We start from the raw sequence: 18,163 nt of genomic DNA, 5'->3' as shown, positions 1-18,163 counted from the left end.
ATCATTTCCGTCTGTCTAATGTCTCCGGTCAACGTTCTCCTGGTCGGAAAAATGAATCGGTTGGCGTCAGGCTTGAAAGAAGCATTTGAGTTTCGTGGTCGCAGTTTGGTATTGAAAATAGGCGAAATTGTTCGAACGACACGCCTACTACGCACACAGCGCAGTAGATAAATCTATACAAAATTTAAACGTATATTCTATGAGCGATGTTAGGGTATTTACGCAAAAATCGGCCACGCCTACATATATTAAAGTGTATCAAAATTTCATCTTTATAACGGCCAGAAGAAAGCTTCCAAAAACCCCATAAAGTACATATATTCTTGATCAGTGTCAAACTCGGCACGCACCTATGCGTGTTCGTTTGTTTGTCTATCTATCTATCTATCTGTCCGTCCGTCCATTGCATAGGATCATTAAAAAACTTTTGCCCGTTTACAAAAATTAAGATATCACCCATAAATTTGCAAAAAAAGTTTTAAAATGACCCAAACCGCTCAAGATGCACGTCTGCGAACTGAAATCAAAACTGAAAATACTTTCACTGTCCGTGTTTTATTCTTCTTATTGATAAACTGCAACAAATCCCCGATACAAATTTAAACTTTTATTTTACAAAATTGGAAAAAATCAGCCACGCCCATCCAAAATTATAGAATATGCAAATAAATTTCTTTCTTTTTATTTATCTCTTTTTAGGACAACTGTGATGGGTACAAAAGAAGCGGACGAATTTAATTTCCTTAGTTGTTTTCTTTTATCACTTTTTATTCTCAGTTATCGTATTTACTATGAACTAAGTAGTCTTTTTCTTTCTAATTCAGTTTTTATTTACTCACATGCCGTAGCATAGCGCTGCGGCAATAATATTGATGCTGCTTATTTGCATAACAATACTTTTACATTTTTCTTTGTGCTTTCATTACATTTCCTGGAAATTTCTTCCTGTTACAATGCATGACGAGGATCTACACACATATATATGAACTTAAGCATTTGTATATGCAAGTATTTTATGATAATTCTGTTTAAATATATATTAAACCGATGTTTTCTTTCCTTTACATTTGCCAGCGGCAACTCGTCCTGAATACAGTAAAGCAAATTTTTTACTGCATAGATATAAATATACCAGGAAATGTTATCTCTGCTTGCATAAGTTTATAAACGTTTTATTATACGACTTCATAATATGATTTAAACACTTATACATGTATCAAAAAAACATATATCATGCATTTTAATAAATCCATCAGAAAAGGATGAAGAATATATTCGGTTTGTCAAACCGTTTGCCCAGGAGGAAGCTTCAGTCACTTCGCAAAGTTTTGAGCAGCATCAAATCCGGGATTGTTTCAGGTACGTCCGTCCGTCTGCTTGTGTAAAGTCTACTGTTAACTTTCTCCAAAAACATTGGAAGTTCTTACACATGGATTGGTGCTGTAAATGGGCCCTATCGGTCAAAGAACACGCCTACAGTACTGCGTAAATTGGGAACATCTCTGTTTTTCAAAAAGAATGAAAAATTGATTTTTTGCTCACTACACGTAAACTACAGCAAACAGATGTGTACGCACATTCTATGGACTATGTTGTAGTAGCTGTATAAATATGGAACAAATTGACGTCGCCTTCCCAATATTACAGTCTATGACAATTTTTTTTTTATTGATACCTCTATAACACGCAGAAAAAAACTTCAAAAACGTCTCGAAGTATATAAATTCTTGGACGGTTTCAAATTCGGAGTGCACCTAAGCATGTACGTCTGTCCATCTGTCCAACTGCGTAGTATCTATGATAAGTGTTCTTCTGCTAGCTAAGAGGATATCGCCTACTAATTTGCAAAAGCATTTGGAGGCTTCCCAAAGGACACACCTGCAACGCCCATACGCCTATGCGTGCAAATCCTATTATTTTGAAAATAGAAAAAATCAGCCACTCCCACTCCATATTATAAATCAAGAAATTTTAGCTTTCTTACTTTGTCTGTCTTTTTTAGCATAACGGTGATGGGCATAAAAGATTCGGTCACGACCGAACATAATTTTCTTATTTAGTTAAACTTTAATTTGTATTTTCGATCAGTAACCGTTCTAGACAATTGAACAACGTGAAATGAAAAAAGAATCGATAAATTCGATTCAAGTAGACGCAAGGGCCCATAGTTATGGACACCGTTTTGCACCGTTAAAGCAAAATTTAATTGCATGAAATTAAATGGACTCCTGTCAAAAAAAGTTAGAAAACAATTAACTTAATGAAGTTGGCAAGTTCTAGTTGCACGAACTTTTAATTAGCACAAAGAAAGTATGACATCTTTGTTGAAATTTGTGCAATAACTTATTTAAACTCTCATTTCGAACGCGTAAATGTATGTAATTAAATAAAAAATGCCCCATAGAATTAAAAGCAAGCAATTTCAATCAAAAAATTTATTTAAAAATTCATTTCCTCCTTTTACAAAGCATTTTATGCAAGCATCGTTGCTAACATTTCCGAGAAACATATAAAACTGATGCAAGCGCATATATTATTAGGAACGGATTGTTTAACACTAAATTTTGTGGAGGCTTTGCATATATATCGAACTCTTTTGTTTACACGATGAAAATCGTACAAAAAAAATGGTGAAAAAAAAATAAATGCGACAAATGGTAAATTTGCGGATATATTCTACAGCTTTAAAAAATCGCGTGAAATGAAAAACCCTACATTTTTTCCCAAAAAGTCGTGCAAGAAAAATAGTAACGAAATCCATACTTATGCGTATTTATAAAGCAAAACTATTAATTTTCATCACAAAAAAAAAAAAAAAATAAATAAAATAAGTACATGGGGAAAATCCAGCCCATAAGTACAACATATAAAAATTTAAATTGAAATTGAGAATAAAATATTACGAACAGGACCAAAAATGCTGCCATCAGTAGATATGCCAGATGTGTCTGCCACATCTATCGGGTTTAATTTAAATGAAGAAATTTGCTCCTCATTAACGGCGAAGTAGTCAGAGACTACTTCGTCTCACTAACACATGTGTGGCCAAAACCATATCTAATCGCGGTATTCCCTTAATTATATTTTTTTGCTGTATACATAAGCAAGCATGTAAGACACTGTAGGAATCGTGATGAAAAAAACGTTTTTTGGAATTCGTGATGGAACAAAGATCGCGTTATTTGAGAACTGAGTAGAAAAATAATGTGTAAGAAAGGAGTTCGGTGTAAATATTTTTAGGAAAATTTGCAATTTGATGGGTTATTGTTGTGCATCATCAAAATGAGTGAAAATTTGGCCCAAACATTTCTAGATCGATTACGAATCCAAGGTCGAATACATGTGTACATACATGCCCACGGTAGATTAAAAACTGCGGCCAAAACCACATACATTCTTTTTCATATTTTCGTGTATAACTACTGATCTCTTCGTCAAAACTACCTGAATATTCAGTTCAAAAATGCTCTCTGTCGGTTTTCTAATGCGCCCGCAATTAAAGATAAAATTTTAATTCCAATGCATTTCCAGTTTATTATGCCGAAATAAATTAGTATCGCAATTTTATCGCTAATTGCAGCCGCATTATAAACCGATCAGGATCGGTTTCGGGCTGAACATCACCCACATCACAGGTCTTCAGAAATATATTCACCGGATCGAAATTTATATATATGAAAATATGAAAAAATCTTGATTGTTTTACAAGTTGTTTAACTTTCTTTAACATTCCAGGCGTGTATATAAACATAACAAGCCTATTTTTTAAAGTCACATGTTAAATCAATGAAGGAACATTTATGCCAAATGTTAGCTTTTTGTGACTGTAGAGGGTTAAAATCTCGAAAACTAGATCATGTAGTGAGAAGGTTTTTTCGCATAAATAACAAGGAAGAAAGTTACATTCGGCTGGGGCCGAATATCGCGTACCCAACACTAAGTTTTTTGCATTCTACTCTTTATGTTCTCTTATTTAATACCCATATCGCTGGTATTATTAAGAAAAAGTAATCGCGATGTCTACCATATTCATTCTAAAATTAACCCATTGTTAGCTAGATAATATATCTTCATTTAAGGAGTGCTTAAAGTAGTTTCAAACATTCGGCCTTTTTTTGCCTTATGATAAATAAGAATAAGACGTCCAAAAAGTAAAAAAAAATAAAAATTAATTACTCGTAACTTTGGACGGCCGATTGGATCCATTTCTGAATCTCAAGAGTAAAGTGTTCCGCAAAGTAAAAGTGGAAAATTTCAGCCTTCGAACTTTTATAATGCCCGAGTAACGAGCAAAAACCCACAAATATTTGTTAAGAAAAACGGAATTGCGTTCAGTTTATTCTCCACTGTGGGCTTCTACTCCAACCGAATTTACCCGTTTCGATACCAATCTGCATGTAATGACTTCCAATGTTTCTCCTAAACTTAAAGATGACATTTTAATTTTTGCGATCAGGAGAGACACACACCATACAAATACACGGACGGACAGACATGGTTTAATCAAGTCAGAATTTCACGCTGAAGTACCTTTTGGGTTTGAAGTTTTCTTTTGGGTGTTACATACACTATGGGGAAAAAGAAATGGTGGGCATAAAAATCATCATGCTTTATAAACATTATTTTTAAGTTTGGAAAGTTCAAAAAGCTTATATTAACCCGCGCGGTAGCTCTAGTGTTAAATGTTTAAAATGTCATCTCTTCAAATGAGCTCACACGTTACAACAATAAATTAAAAATTGTATACTTTGCCTCTTGATTGTTAACGCACGGATGCTCACATCCTCAGCGTTGCATACTCTTAAGTAAATATTTACATTGAAGGGACGAAATAATATATCTCAGCTCTTCATCAATTGCGATATTAAATATTTCCTTCCTTTATATAAAATGCAAAAATACATAACATAACTTTTCCATATACCATTCCAGTGAAAAAACAACATTCACTTGATAAGCAAAAAAAAAAAAAAAAAGAAAAAAGAAAAAAAAACATAAAAATTAAAATTGTGTTGCTTTACAAGCGATGACAGCATCGGATGTTACGGCGACACGACATTATCATTATAAAATGAAATTTATTTCAATAACAGGAACGAGAAAACATAAAATAATGGAAAACTTAAAAACAATAATAGTAAAACATGATAATTAAACAAAAGCATGTAAATGTTATATTACATGAATTCAATACAAAAAATTGTTGCATGTATTTTGAGCGGAAATCAGTAATAATTGTTTTACTATTATATTCCTCACTACAGATAGCTTAGATTGCTGAGACACTTGCGGTAATCGCCGTTCCACCTATTAAAACATGAGTTTTGGAAGAGAGTGTTCAACTATCACTGGATAGCGTAACAAAAGCTCAATGTATTTAGGAGGATTAACTGAATAAAACTTATACCTGCACTGCTTTGATGAGGAAATTTGAAATTGATTTTAAATAATTTTCTTTTATTTATTTTATATTTTATAATAGCTTTTCTTTTTTAAACAAACTAATTTTGAAATATCATTCACAACACACACACACACACACAGGTTCGCAACATGAATATAAAGACTTGAGACTCAAAGCATAAAATCCCTTCTTCTTATATCCCACACCGCTTTTGGTGCAAGCATACAATAAAATTGCGCGGTTGTATGCAACGCGCTGAAGGACTTGGGATAGACCCATCAGAAATTGATTTTCAATCGATCTAAGTGTTTCTGTCCGTCAGTCTATCTGTCTATCTATCTGGTTTTCTTTTATTCAATCTACGGATGTTAATTTTAAGATATTTTGATGAAATTTGGTACACTGACATGTTTTGGCTCAAGTATGCCTTATTTGAAAAATCTTTAATCGAATATATGTTTTAAGCAAAGTGATGTAAGGAATTTAACGGTAATGTTTTTACTTGGTTAGATTAAATTCGTATCAGTGGATTGTGACCTTAGAAACATTGTTTACAAAGAAATTATTTAGAGGAAGTTATTCGCAGAAACTACAGTTTTTGCCCTTGACAACCTAGTAGTCTATTAAAATCACACACACTTGATCGATTTTTTCCTTCGTTTGCCACGACACAAATGACTTGCCTTCAGGAAGTCCTTTGTTTATAAGCCTTCAAAGGGCTTTAAATCATTCTATCAAATGTGTGAGTTTCGTAACAATGCACTGGAGCCGGTTCAATTTCGAATGCGTACTCGATTCGACGGCCGTTATCGATACCACCGTTTTGTTTGTGGCTTTCTTCAACTCGATCGTTGTTGATCCTGTAGCTCTTATAAATTCATAGTTGTGAACATTACCATAAAATTCGCTGCCTAATTTGTGGCGTTTACGTCATTATATATATACACGTCAATCAATTTTTATATATTTGCTTGGGTGTCCAACAATCGACGAACTCATATCCAGCATAATCGGTATGAGTTATCTCCGCCTTGGTAATTATTTTTATTATTAGGCAATCTCTGCATATTTCACGAAATCATTTTCATATTTGACTAAATCGGAAGACTACTGTAGTTGTAGACTAAGGAAAAACTTTTTTTTACCAGTTTTTTTAGAGAGAAGAAAATAGGTAACAGCAAAATAGTATTAGAAATCGGAATTACTAAGCGCATATATTAAACTATTTTGAAAAATATGAAAAAATGGATAAGCATAGCCATCCACATGAATTGTACTCAATTTGCGGGCTGCACGCCATGCAATGCATGCCATGCAATGCATTTGGTACAAATTTAAATTAAAAAAGAGAATTTTTTTTAACCTTTTTATACATTTGCTCGATAAATTAATGTTTTGTCATACAAATCAATGAAAATGAATTGATCTCCCCTACGCAATCTTTCGCTATCCAAGTCGTATGGGTATCTTCAAAAAGCAAATCAAATGCAATCAATTTCAAAAGCAATATTTCTCTCATGCAATATGTTAGAAATATCCCGGTAATAGTTGACGAAAGAGCAATATATACAAATTGATTTAGTATTAATTTTAAATTGCGCAACTACCAGCGAAATATCTCTCTAAATATAGATAAATCAATGATTTATAAAAATAATATTTCTATGCGATATTTACCGCTGCCACAATTCGCTGATAAAATTACTATTTTAAACCTTTTGCAAGGCATGCTTGATAATATTATCATTCTGATGATTTCATCGGACTAATTGCTTTGCCATAAGCTCTTAATTGCTATCGTGGTTATTGTAATTGGAACGACTCGCTAGTGGATACTTTTTAACTTTGTCGTTTTAATCTCTTCGTTTAATCACTTGAACCTTTATCGAAATGAACACATATTTTGGTATATGCAGTCGTTGTCATGACAGTATTTTATAATTTTGGCATCATTATCAGCGATGAAATTTTTAAAAATTTTGGCATTTAGATGCACGACTATTAGGATTAAATTTTCATTTTGCAAACAATCCTTTTTTATACCCATAACTGAAGCATGAGGGTTATAATCATTCTTTCAAAACGTTTGCAACGCTCAGAAGGAACGTTTAGAGATCTCATAAAGTATATATATTTTTGATTAGCATAAAATGCCGATCCGATTTACGCATCTCCGTCTGTCCGTCTATGTAATGTCTCTTATAAACATACTCCTGGCCGCGAATTACTTCAGCTTTGGCAGAAACATTGGTGGTTCTTGCACGCAAATCGGTTGAAGCACACGCCTACGTAGAGTGAGAACATCTTTGTTTTTCAAAAGGATTAAAAAACTGCTCCTTTACTCATTACTCATAAACTGCAGCCGATAAGTTTACAAACATTTGAACGTATTTTCTGTGGCCAATCCTGTAGTACCTCTGCAAAAATGGAAAAATTGGTCAAGACTACTCAATTTTATAGTGTGTCATTATTTAATATATCTTTCAGAACTTTTACAACGCACACAAAGTATAAACATTTTTATCCAGATTAAAATGCGGAATGCATTCAAACATGCTCGTCCGTTCATCTATGCATCTGTCAGTTTGCACAACAGTATAGTAGTTGTGTTAAACATTCTCTCGTTCACAAATGTAGAGACATGCCCTACACTTGCAAAACAATTTGAAAATGTTCTAAAGTTTTGAAAGACACGTCTACAACGTCTGCACCTCTATATAAGGAAAAAGTGTGAACGCCTTTGCTTTCCGTGTATATTGCCTGATACTCACAAAGTACATCCTATGCAACATATAAATTTCCATTTTTATTCTGAAAATATGAAAAAAATGAGGGTAGGCGTACCCAACATTGTAGGATATGAAAATTTAGTTGTTTTCCTTTTTTTTGGGGGATAATGGGATGGATGGGTATAAAAGATTCAATCACAACCGAATATAATTTGCTTATCTGTTTGACTATATAACAGACGTCGACATTACGCGTATGTTCTAACATCTCACTACGCTCAGATTTTACACTTGTATGCATATATAAAGTATACATAGCGGCATCGAACTTCCATGTATTCTTCATATATTCTTCATATATTTTTGATCAACGTCAAATTCTGAATCGATGAATGCAACGGTTATCGTGAACACTCTTCTGGTCGCGAAAATGTAGCAAATTTTTGCATGCAGATTGATTTAGAAAAGGGCGGAATCGGTTGAAGAACACGCCTACAACGCGACATAAACTGAGAACAGCTCTATTTTTTAAGGGAAAGCATAATTGGTTGGTAGAACCTGTACAAAAGTGGACAGGATCGCCCTCTCTCACAAGATATTGCAAAGAAACACAATTTTAAGTTTTTTATGAAAGCACTTATAAGGCCCCTTAGCAAACTTCAAAAATCTCATAGAAAATTGAGAACATTTTTGTTTTCCGCGTTTTTCGCTCGTTACTTATAAACTACACTAGTCCAACGATAAAAATTACCACTTGTATTCTATAAAAACGGGAAAAACTAGCCATACCCACACATGGAAATTACCTTTTTTTCCCCTTTTTTTTGGCGCTATTAGAATAAAGGCGATGGCCGAATGCAATTTTCTTACTTTCTTATTTTGGTTTTTCGTAATTTTTTTTGTGGTCTTTTTTTGATTCCGTACATCAAAAAAAAAAAAAAAACTAAGTCGAATGTTAGCAACGATCAATATCGTGAAGAGTTTAGAATGCAGGCCACTAAAGAAATTGTCGTTAGTTTTAAGATGTACGGTACACACATCAACTTGGAATTTTACATGTGGTGCTAACGACTAATTGTACGAATGAATAAATGAATAGGCAAGTCACTCTATAGTGACACAACTTTCGATTTTGATTATTTGTCCAACGCCGCCGCATCGACTTTTCGTAGTAAATATATAAAATGATGTGGCAAGAATTCCATATAATAAACAGCTTCATACTTTAAATCGCTCTCAACAGAACTGAGCTTTCTTTCTGTTTTCTTTCTTCTTCACGTTTAAAGTGTGATTGTCTTTTAAGTGAGATGAGAGATTAGCGAAATATTCTAAAAACGTCCTGTATCTGAAGTATCAAAAATGCTGCAGCGATTTTTAAATTACCTATACATTATCCTTAAGCTCGGTGGTTTTTCACGAGTTTCAGGATAATTCTTTTCAATTGTTGCTGTGCGACTCAATTAATCATCTACAACTTTGTTAATCGCCTTGTGGGGATGAAAGTTGTTTCATTTGTTTCGTGTTCACGTATTTCGACGAGAAGTCGATAATAAGAAACATTTTGGAACTGTTAAGATTATCATTTTCGAAGTCAATCAGCTGACGTACTTTGCACATAGTTAGTTCTCCTAATTGGCAACGCCAATTATACAAACGCGAAATAAGTCCGAAATGACTATAGCGGTATCCGTTTCTTCCCGATCGTCTCGTTACCTGAAGTGGACGTGTAAGTCATAATAATACGCTAAGATCACATCAAACGTAATTGCCAAGATGCCACAAAAATGTGTAGGAGTTGGACTGTGTGTTTGTCAAAGGACTAAACGGACGTAGACGTTTGATAATACAAATGTGAAACATCAAGTTTATTTTGTAAAAAGTAAAAGAACCAGCTTTCTAATATGGGAAGGAGTTTGCCTAGAATAAGCGAACGGTTGTTGATATAAGGAGAGTTTTATTTAAGAACTGGTTTGTTTAATATCGTGCAGATAGTTAGTTCAGAGATAGTAATATGAGAACGCATACTGATTTGTTAGGCAATGCATTGTCGCAACACAGTAAGTAAACGTAGATGTTGATAACGTAAGCCAAGCAAGGCCTATCGCTTTTATTAGTAACGTGGCCAGCATATAAAGTTAAAGATGAGCAAAATCTAACCAGTAAGAACCATAGCACGAAACCGGCGATCTCCTCCACGCATTATATCGTCTATTAATACAATTTTTCATTTCATATGCACATAAAAATTTGCATCCTTACAAGCTTTCCGGAAATTGTTAACATAAATCTGGACAAACTTATCAATGCTTTGTATATAAATATATATATATATATGTATCTTTGCGAGACGGGTAACTGTTTACTCTCTTTACTGGCAAGCACTTATTGAGGTCCTTTGCGTTTTTCGGGATTTGCATTTAATTATAAGCTAAGAGTTAGATGTGAATACAATTGAATTTCATTTTGCAATGAGAAAGCAATAATTTAAATAAGAAATCTATAACAGCTGTTTGTTGTTTCTACAATTTTATTACCCTTTTGGGATTATTTGTAATCTAATTATTATAATAAGGCATTGTAAAGGGAACTGTGTTCACCTTTTATGTGCACCTACTCGCAACTGTTACCGCACAATAACAACAGCATGCCGATAATTAATTGTGCACAATTTAATTATATCAATTCACAAGAGATCTTGTGCACTTGCATTTTATCTGTAAAATGTCCCAATCAAGCTAACGTTATTACTACCATTCAATTTAATTATGTTAACAGAAAACACTTTGTTTATTGTAACAAAATTGTTATTATACCATTGCTATCAAAAAACAATGTCACATATATGAGACATATGTTAGGCCGGGAAGCATTTACAGTGAAACAAACGAATGTTGCTTGCCTCTTATTTGGTTCGATTCGTTTGAAATAGGAGCAACATCTGCACGTCTCGAGAAAAGATGAATGGAGAAAGTAACTCATTTCGATTCTTCTTAAAAGCAGTAAAGAGAGTAAGACAGTGTACTATAAAAGGACTGTACTATAATGTGGACGTCATTAACGTAAGTTTGGAAATGAGCATAGCCAAGTCGGACCGTCCGTCTGGTTCTACGTTATTAGAATGCTCACTGTAGCAAATGGACGCGCTCGATCCACAATTATTTAGTTGAATTCAGATGTCGGTCACATCAATATCATCCAATTTAGGCAGAAATAAATGGGTTATCGAGCATCAGTAAGGATCGTTGATCAGCGTCGTTTTCGAAGAAGTATGACACATTGATGGCTTCAGCCCACAATCCGCACCTAACAGCAAAACGTTGTGGATGCAACGGTTTTTCGGCAATAATATTTGCATTCTTTGAAGTCGGCAACTACCATAACCATTAAGCATATTTTGTACGAAGTTTGCGAGATGTAGTCGTCAAACTTTCATTATTTTTGAAATATTGTTCAAGAATAACAACGTGTTGCTCTCTCGTGTAATGCTGTCAGCTGTCAAACTGCAGTTGCTCATATACATCGATCTTTCACAGTAAGGTGTTACATGGGAAGTTGTCGAAAAAGTGGTACGAGCTGAAACATTTTTAACGACTTTTGTCTTTGGGCCAAAACACGCCAGTGTAGAAAATTTCATCAAACTAGTTCAGAATTTACGATCTTCAAATTGAATATAAGACAACAAGACGGAGAGGCGGACGGACACACACACACAAACTTAAGTGCTTCTGAAACGATAGGTACAATAAAAGAGGAGTCTATCTCAAGTTCTTCGGGAGGCTGCATACATCCATTCAAGCTTAATATACCTTTTCACCACAAGCGGCGTTGTAAGGTATAAGAAGAAATTTTCAACTATCAAACTTTTTGAAAGTTATTAATATTTCTATAATTTATTGTAAAAAAAAAAGAAAAAAAAATTACTATCCTCGATAACTGTTTATAGCACGTAATATACTACGTGTTTAAAATGTTTATCCGCAAAACTATAAACTCTAGGAGAGTGAAGTTAGACAGTAAACTCAATTACTGACCAGCAAGTGTGCAACCGCATTAAAGTTTATAGCAAATTTATTTGAGTGCTCGAAAAATGAACAAACCACAATAAAAGGATGAAGGAAGACACAAAGAGGCAGATATATGAAAGATTGAACCAGAGACAAAGAAATAACAAGACAGTCCAACATTTTATTCAAAATTCAAACTAAAAGTTTATTGCGGACTTTTTGTGTTTCTGTTATGAATAACGGTAGTAAGGGTATTAAGTAGCAGCAATTTGATTGCTTGCTTTTTCATTTACATTATTTGTATCGGCAAAGATTCTGTCGAACTGTCGCACTATGTTAAACGTTTGCAAAGTACACCCAATTCTCTTTTTATACGAAGTGTTTTCACACAAACTTTGATTTAATACAAGTTTAAAAGGAACAAATTATCTTTTTACACGAATTACTTCGTTTTCACACGATTTTCAATGTTCTATTAATTTTGTTATGAGTTTTTTTACGATAGCGAACCAAGGAGTAGATGTGACTTGTATTCCTTTCATCGCTTATTTGGTATTGAAGAATTTTACATTTTTATTACAAATATACTACAACGAAACAAAAAGGTATCCCACAATATTCTAAACCGTTGTGGAATATTCTAGAACATTCTAGAATGTATTCTACAATTCAAAAACTCACAGGTGACGTAAAAAGTTACAGAAATCTGTCAAATATGTGTGTAAGCGGATAAAATATTCAAACATATAAATATTAAGTAAGTTAACGATAAATATAATAAATTGCAACAAAGGATTTTTTTTTGAAATAAAAAATTTTTTCACATTTCTTGATATGAAAATTTTCATCAAAATTTTTCGAAGCATCTGTCGAACATAAAATTTAGATTTCTTCAATGTGAAATAAAACAATGAAAAGAAAAGAAATTATATACCTCCACTTATACCTTTTTGTAGTTGTTTTCAGACATTATTTTCTTATATATATACACCATAGCGCATGTTCACGTAAAAACATAGAATTATGTATGGTTTTGCCTAGCAAGCGTTTGAGAAGTTGCGACATCTTATTAAGAAACTGTTAACAAATAATGTGAATGAAAAAGCAAGCAATCAAATTGCTGCTAATTCACAGCATTGCTGCCATTATGCTTAACAGAAACACAAAAAGTCCGCAATAGCCTCGTGATTTGAATTTTGAAAAAATTTTTGGACCATCTTGTTAGTTAGTTGCCTCTGGTTGACCCGAATATTTCTTTGATGTTTTTTCTCTTTTCTAAATTCATTATCTATAGTAAGCGAAAGAGCGAGACAAAAGAAGAAATCCAAGTTTCTTTCTTGCCAACCTACAAGATAGATGCGAATATCTTTTAAAATAGTAATCTGCTCAACGCATTGTAGACCACAGAGAGCACACAAAGTTGGAGGAAATCATCAACCAACCACCTCTTAATGAAATATCAGACTCTGTACATGTTTGAAAATCGTGCACGGTAATGGGTGAAGTCTGAAAACCAAAGCAATAGACAGAAAGAGAAAGAGAATAAAAAAATTCGTAAAAAAATCTTTCGCAAGAAAAGGAAAGAAAATGAAACGTAGAATTTTATTTTATTATAATTATTATTATTATTATTATTTTAATTTTAGACTAATGAAATGAATTCTTAGACTAAAAAAAGACATTGAGCACTAGCAACACAGGCTATCGGCTCAGAATTTTATTTTAAACGACTATTATTTATATACGATATATATTTTTTATTTTAAATTACTATTATCATATAATATTCTTCATAAAGCATTGAAAATTGTACCTTTTTGTCTTGTGATCTTCAGTTTGTGTTATGAGTGGATTCAAAAGATGGCCCAACCCGTCCAAAGTTTTCATACCAATTTAGAATGCCGAAATATTCTTACTTAGCGACTTTTGCCAAAAAATTACAATTTTTTCCATATAATGACTTTTCAGAATAGGGCGTTATATGGGGAATGATTGGGAAAGTGGATAGATCCAAACTATTTTCAATAGCGTTCGTCCTTGGGTGAAAACTCGTCACACTGTACCGAATTTCATCTAAATATGTCAAAAGCTGCGACCTGTAGCTTGAACACAAATATGCATGGACAGGCAATAGACGGGCACGCTTAGATCAATTCAGATTATGATCCTGAATCAATCGGTATAATAAAAGGTGGGTCTAAGGTAAGCACTTCGACGTGTTACATACGACGGCATGGACTTAATATACCCTGTACAAGAAGTGGTGTAGGGTATAGCAAATCTATTCCATGTGGGATTCTACAGTGGCTGTAGAAAAATGTAAGAAAAACGGATCCACCCACCCAATATTTACATTTCCTTTATATGCAAAATGTTTTTAAGAGAAAGATGTTGAGTACACAAAATTCGACTACAGCTGAATATAATTTTCTTATTAGCTTCACAATAAATGTGCCGGAGTTACATTATCAAAAAGAAAAACAAACACATAAACTGCTGAAAATGGTGACTGAAAGCAGCAGCGACTTGTTTAGGCATATAGTGTCAAAAGCGTGTTTGCTCATAACGGAGAAGGAAGGCAACGTCAAACAAACGAAATTAGAAAGATACTGAAAATGTTCCCAGCACGCTCTTCACTACATTTTTACCAATTATTGTTTTCACTTTACAAGCTTAAGCAAAAGTTTCATTTAAATTCAGTTTAATTTGGCGGAAATTAACACATTTCGACAAGAGCTTTGTGTGCTTATCGATGTGTGGCTTGGCATATATCCAGAAAAAGATGTGACTCAACTTTGTGGCAATATTCTTCTTTTAATTTTGAATAGATTTGATTGAATAAAATTTTTAATTAAAACGCTTTCTACTAAACAAAGCCATTATTAACAGCGATAAAAATTAATTAAAGTAAATTAATTATAAGACATGCCTAAAAGAATGCTTTTGTAACCGCGAAAAGGAATTTGAATGTAAACGCACACGATATTCCCATACGAGGTTTATTCAAAAAAAAAACGCTGACCCGAAGAATTCTTCCCGAAGAATTTTAATTTATCCATCAATGTCTGTTTTGTCCCCTCCAAAGTAATCGCTCTTAGGTATAATGCACCTGTACCAGCGCTTTGCCCAACCCGTGAAACACTTTTGATATCAGCGTTTTTTGGTACGGCCTTGAGCTCTTCCAGAAATGCACTCTTTTTCTCCTTGGCCCGTCCTTTTATAGAAATTTTCGGTTTCGGGAAGGGAAAAAATCGGCCCTGAAGAAGAAAATTACAAGATCGAATATACGTAGCTCAAGAAATTTGAAAATTATCCACTTTTTTTGAACACACCTCGTATACTTCTGTTTAATTTACTTAAACGCAACAAATCTAATGCATCAGTGGGGAAAACTGAATTTGATTTCCATTCACTCCATGTAATTAATCGAAAGCATGACAGGTGGTGATAACAAGCTGTTATTGCATTTATCGCGTGCATTATCACGATAACATAATCATAATGGCCATCAACGTTTGTATTCTTTACAAAAAACACTCTTTAATTATATATATAATTTAATTTATATTCATTTTTATTTTTTCGAAATTGTTTTCATTTCAAAATATGTGAAAATGCTAAAGTAAAACGCGGCCCATCATTAAATATCCTACACCAATTCGTTTAATGCAATTACTCATATAAGGACTTCTCAAAATAAGGCTTTATATGGGTAGTGATCAAAAAATTTTGCGAGTCAAATCACTTTAAAAAATTATTCATCGCTGGTGCCGGTGTACGTTTGACGAAATTTCGTCAAACTATCTCAAAATTGCGAGCTCTAGATTGAAAGACCTCTAGAAAGAAAGACGGACAGATAGACAAGTTTAAAGCCATTTAAAAAGTGACCCCTTGTCGATTTAGAAAACAACTGTGAATTAATCGATATAACAAAAGATGGGCCTATCTCGACTCGTTGTTGCATAGACTCGCACAAATTTAATATACCCTTGCACCACAAGTGTTATATATATATATATATATATAATGACAAATAACTTCAATGTTTCGTAAACGATTTTTTATGTGTAGCCTTTTAACAACTTTTTATAGTTATTATGAATATAATCTGATTAAAGTAAATGTAAAATACTGGAAGTATTATGGAAGTTTGTTTTTCATAGAATTTCATTTCCGACAAGAGAAGCAATTAGTGTAGCAATAATGATTCAAAAAAATAGTGAATAAGTGGAACCTAGTATTAGGTTGGTGCAGCAGTCTTGAACATCGTCTTTCACGTCGTTAGTATTTTCAGATGTGACCTTCTAAGCAGTTAACTAAGTTACTTTAATAAATGATTACCAAGAACGACTAACATGGAAATGGATTTCCATGTCAAGCCATATCAAGAGTGCACACAACGTAGATGGAAAGATAATAACTTAATATTTGTTATAGTAGAAAAGAGAGGAATTGCCTTGCTATTAATCTAGACCTTTCTGATGCATCTTTGTAACGACATATGCTTGGTCGTTAAAATGTTTCGATTTTTGACAATTTCTTTGACGTGGTTTTTGATTAATCTAAATTGTAAACATAAATCTAGGCCTCCTCTTCCGATTCTTGTCACTCAAACTAAGCGTCCCATTAGTCATTTAAGTATAACGTGGTGTTGCGCAAAATTTAGTTGTTTTGGCACATGACAAGGAGACAAAGAAGATAGTTGCAAAATCTTCTTAAAAATTGTGTCAATTTTTCCAAATGAACTACAAGCTATCCAAGCGCCGATTGCCTAGTATTGAGATTGTTGATTTTGTTAACATTTTTATTAAAGATTGAGCTCTTGAGCAGGCTTTGAATATGCCATTGAACCATCCCAATAATACTTCCCTTATATTTTCAATGCATCTGAAGGATAAATTTATTTTCCCTTAGAATTTGACAAAGGCATTAATTTTGCAAATTAGGTGGCGACCATTTTCAAAGTCATAAATGTTCCTCCAAGTTACAAACAAAACAAACCAATGACTTGAAATCTATCTCAGATGTTTTTTGTTGAAATTTATTACTTTTTTATACCATGCAATCAATCAGAATCGCTGTCAAAGAGAAAAATGTCACTATAAATCGACTAATAACATGTCATGGGAGACGTATTTAGATTTTAAAATCGATTGATGCGTACAATGTCTTCTTTTGATTTTATATTTGCACCCAAATATTTCACACAGTTAGGTTCGTTCGAATGGATTGTAAATTCGTAATAGAGTAAATTTTATTTAGCATATTCAAGAAAACTGATTACAAATAAATTCTTTACCGGAACTGGTTTACAGAAACTAGAGTGACAACAAGTCACTCCTTTGAGCTGGCTGCTTTGAATGCCATACTTGAACTCTCTTTCTCATCAGCAAATGCTTTGCTTATAAACCTTTCCAAAACTAGTCACCAAAACTAAATATTAAACTTTCGTGACACGGACAAGTAAGCATCCGACATCTTGCTTTGAACATTTTACGCAATCTCACTCTCTATAAAAGTGGGTAAAAGTAGGTTTTTATAGAGGCTTATGTTATCAAATGTGCGATTTTTGTAGCAACATATTCTTACTGGTTCACATGCCTTTGAGTTCTTGCTGGAGAACACTTGCCGTTTTGCTGAGTGCCTTTTGCAGTCCTTGAAGTAGACCTCTCATACCATCACTCTGATGATGTTTTAATATCAAGTAAAAATAATTTTTATATTCTAATTACATTGGTTTTTGAAATGCAAAGATCTGTAGACAGCCTGAGTTGTTTACGGTATGTACATCTGATATTTACCATATATACAAAAAGAGCAGCAAAGTTAACAAACACGCTTGAATGTTTAGATGCAAAAGGGTAAATTTAAATATAATAATCATAAAAATATGGTTTATTTCTTATTTGCATGAATTCATTAATTTATATTAATTCTGCAATTTTTTGTTTTTTTTTTCTTTTGTGAATTTTTATTGATTGCGTTTTTATCATTTGAAAGCAGGCATAACAAATTGTATACCTTTA

The sequence above is a fragment of the Glossina fuscipes genome, unplaced genomic scaffold (genome assembly GCF_014805625.2).
Source record: "Glossina fuscipes isolate IAEA_lab_2018 unplaced genomic scaffold, Yale_Gfus_2 2, whole genome shotgun sequence".
In the NCBI taxonomy this organism is placed as follows: Eukaryota; Metazoa; Arthropoda; class Insecta; order Diptera; family Glossinidae; genus Glossina; species Glossina fuscipes.
This window is presented reverse-complemented; position numbering follows the sequence as displayed.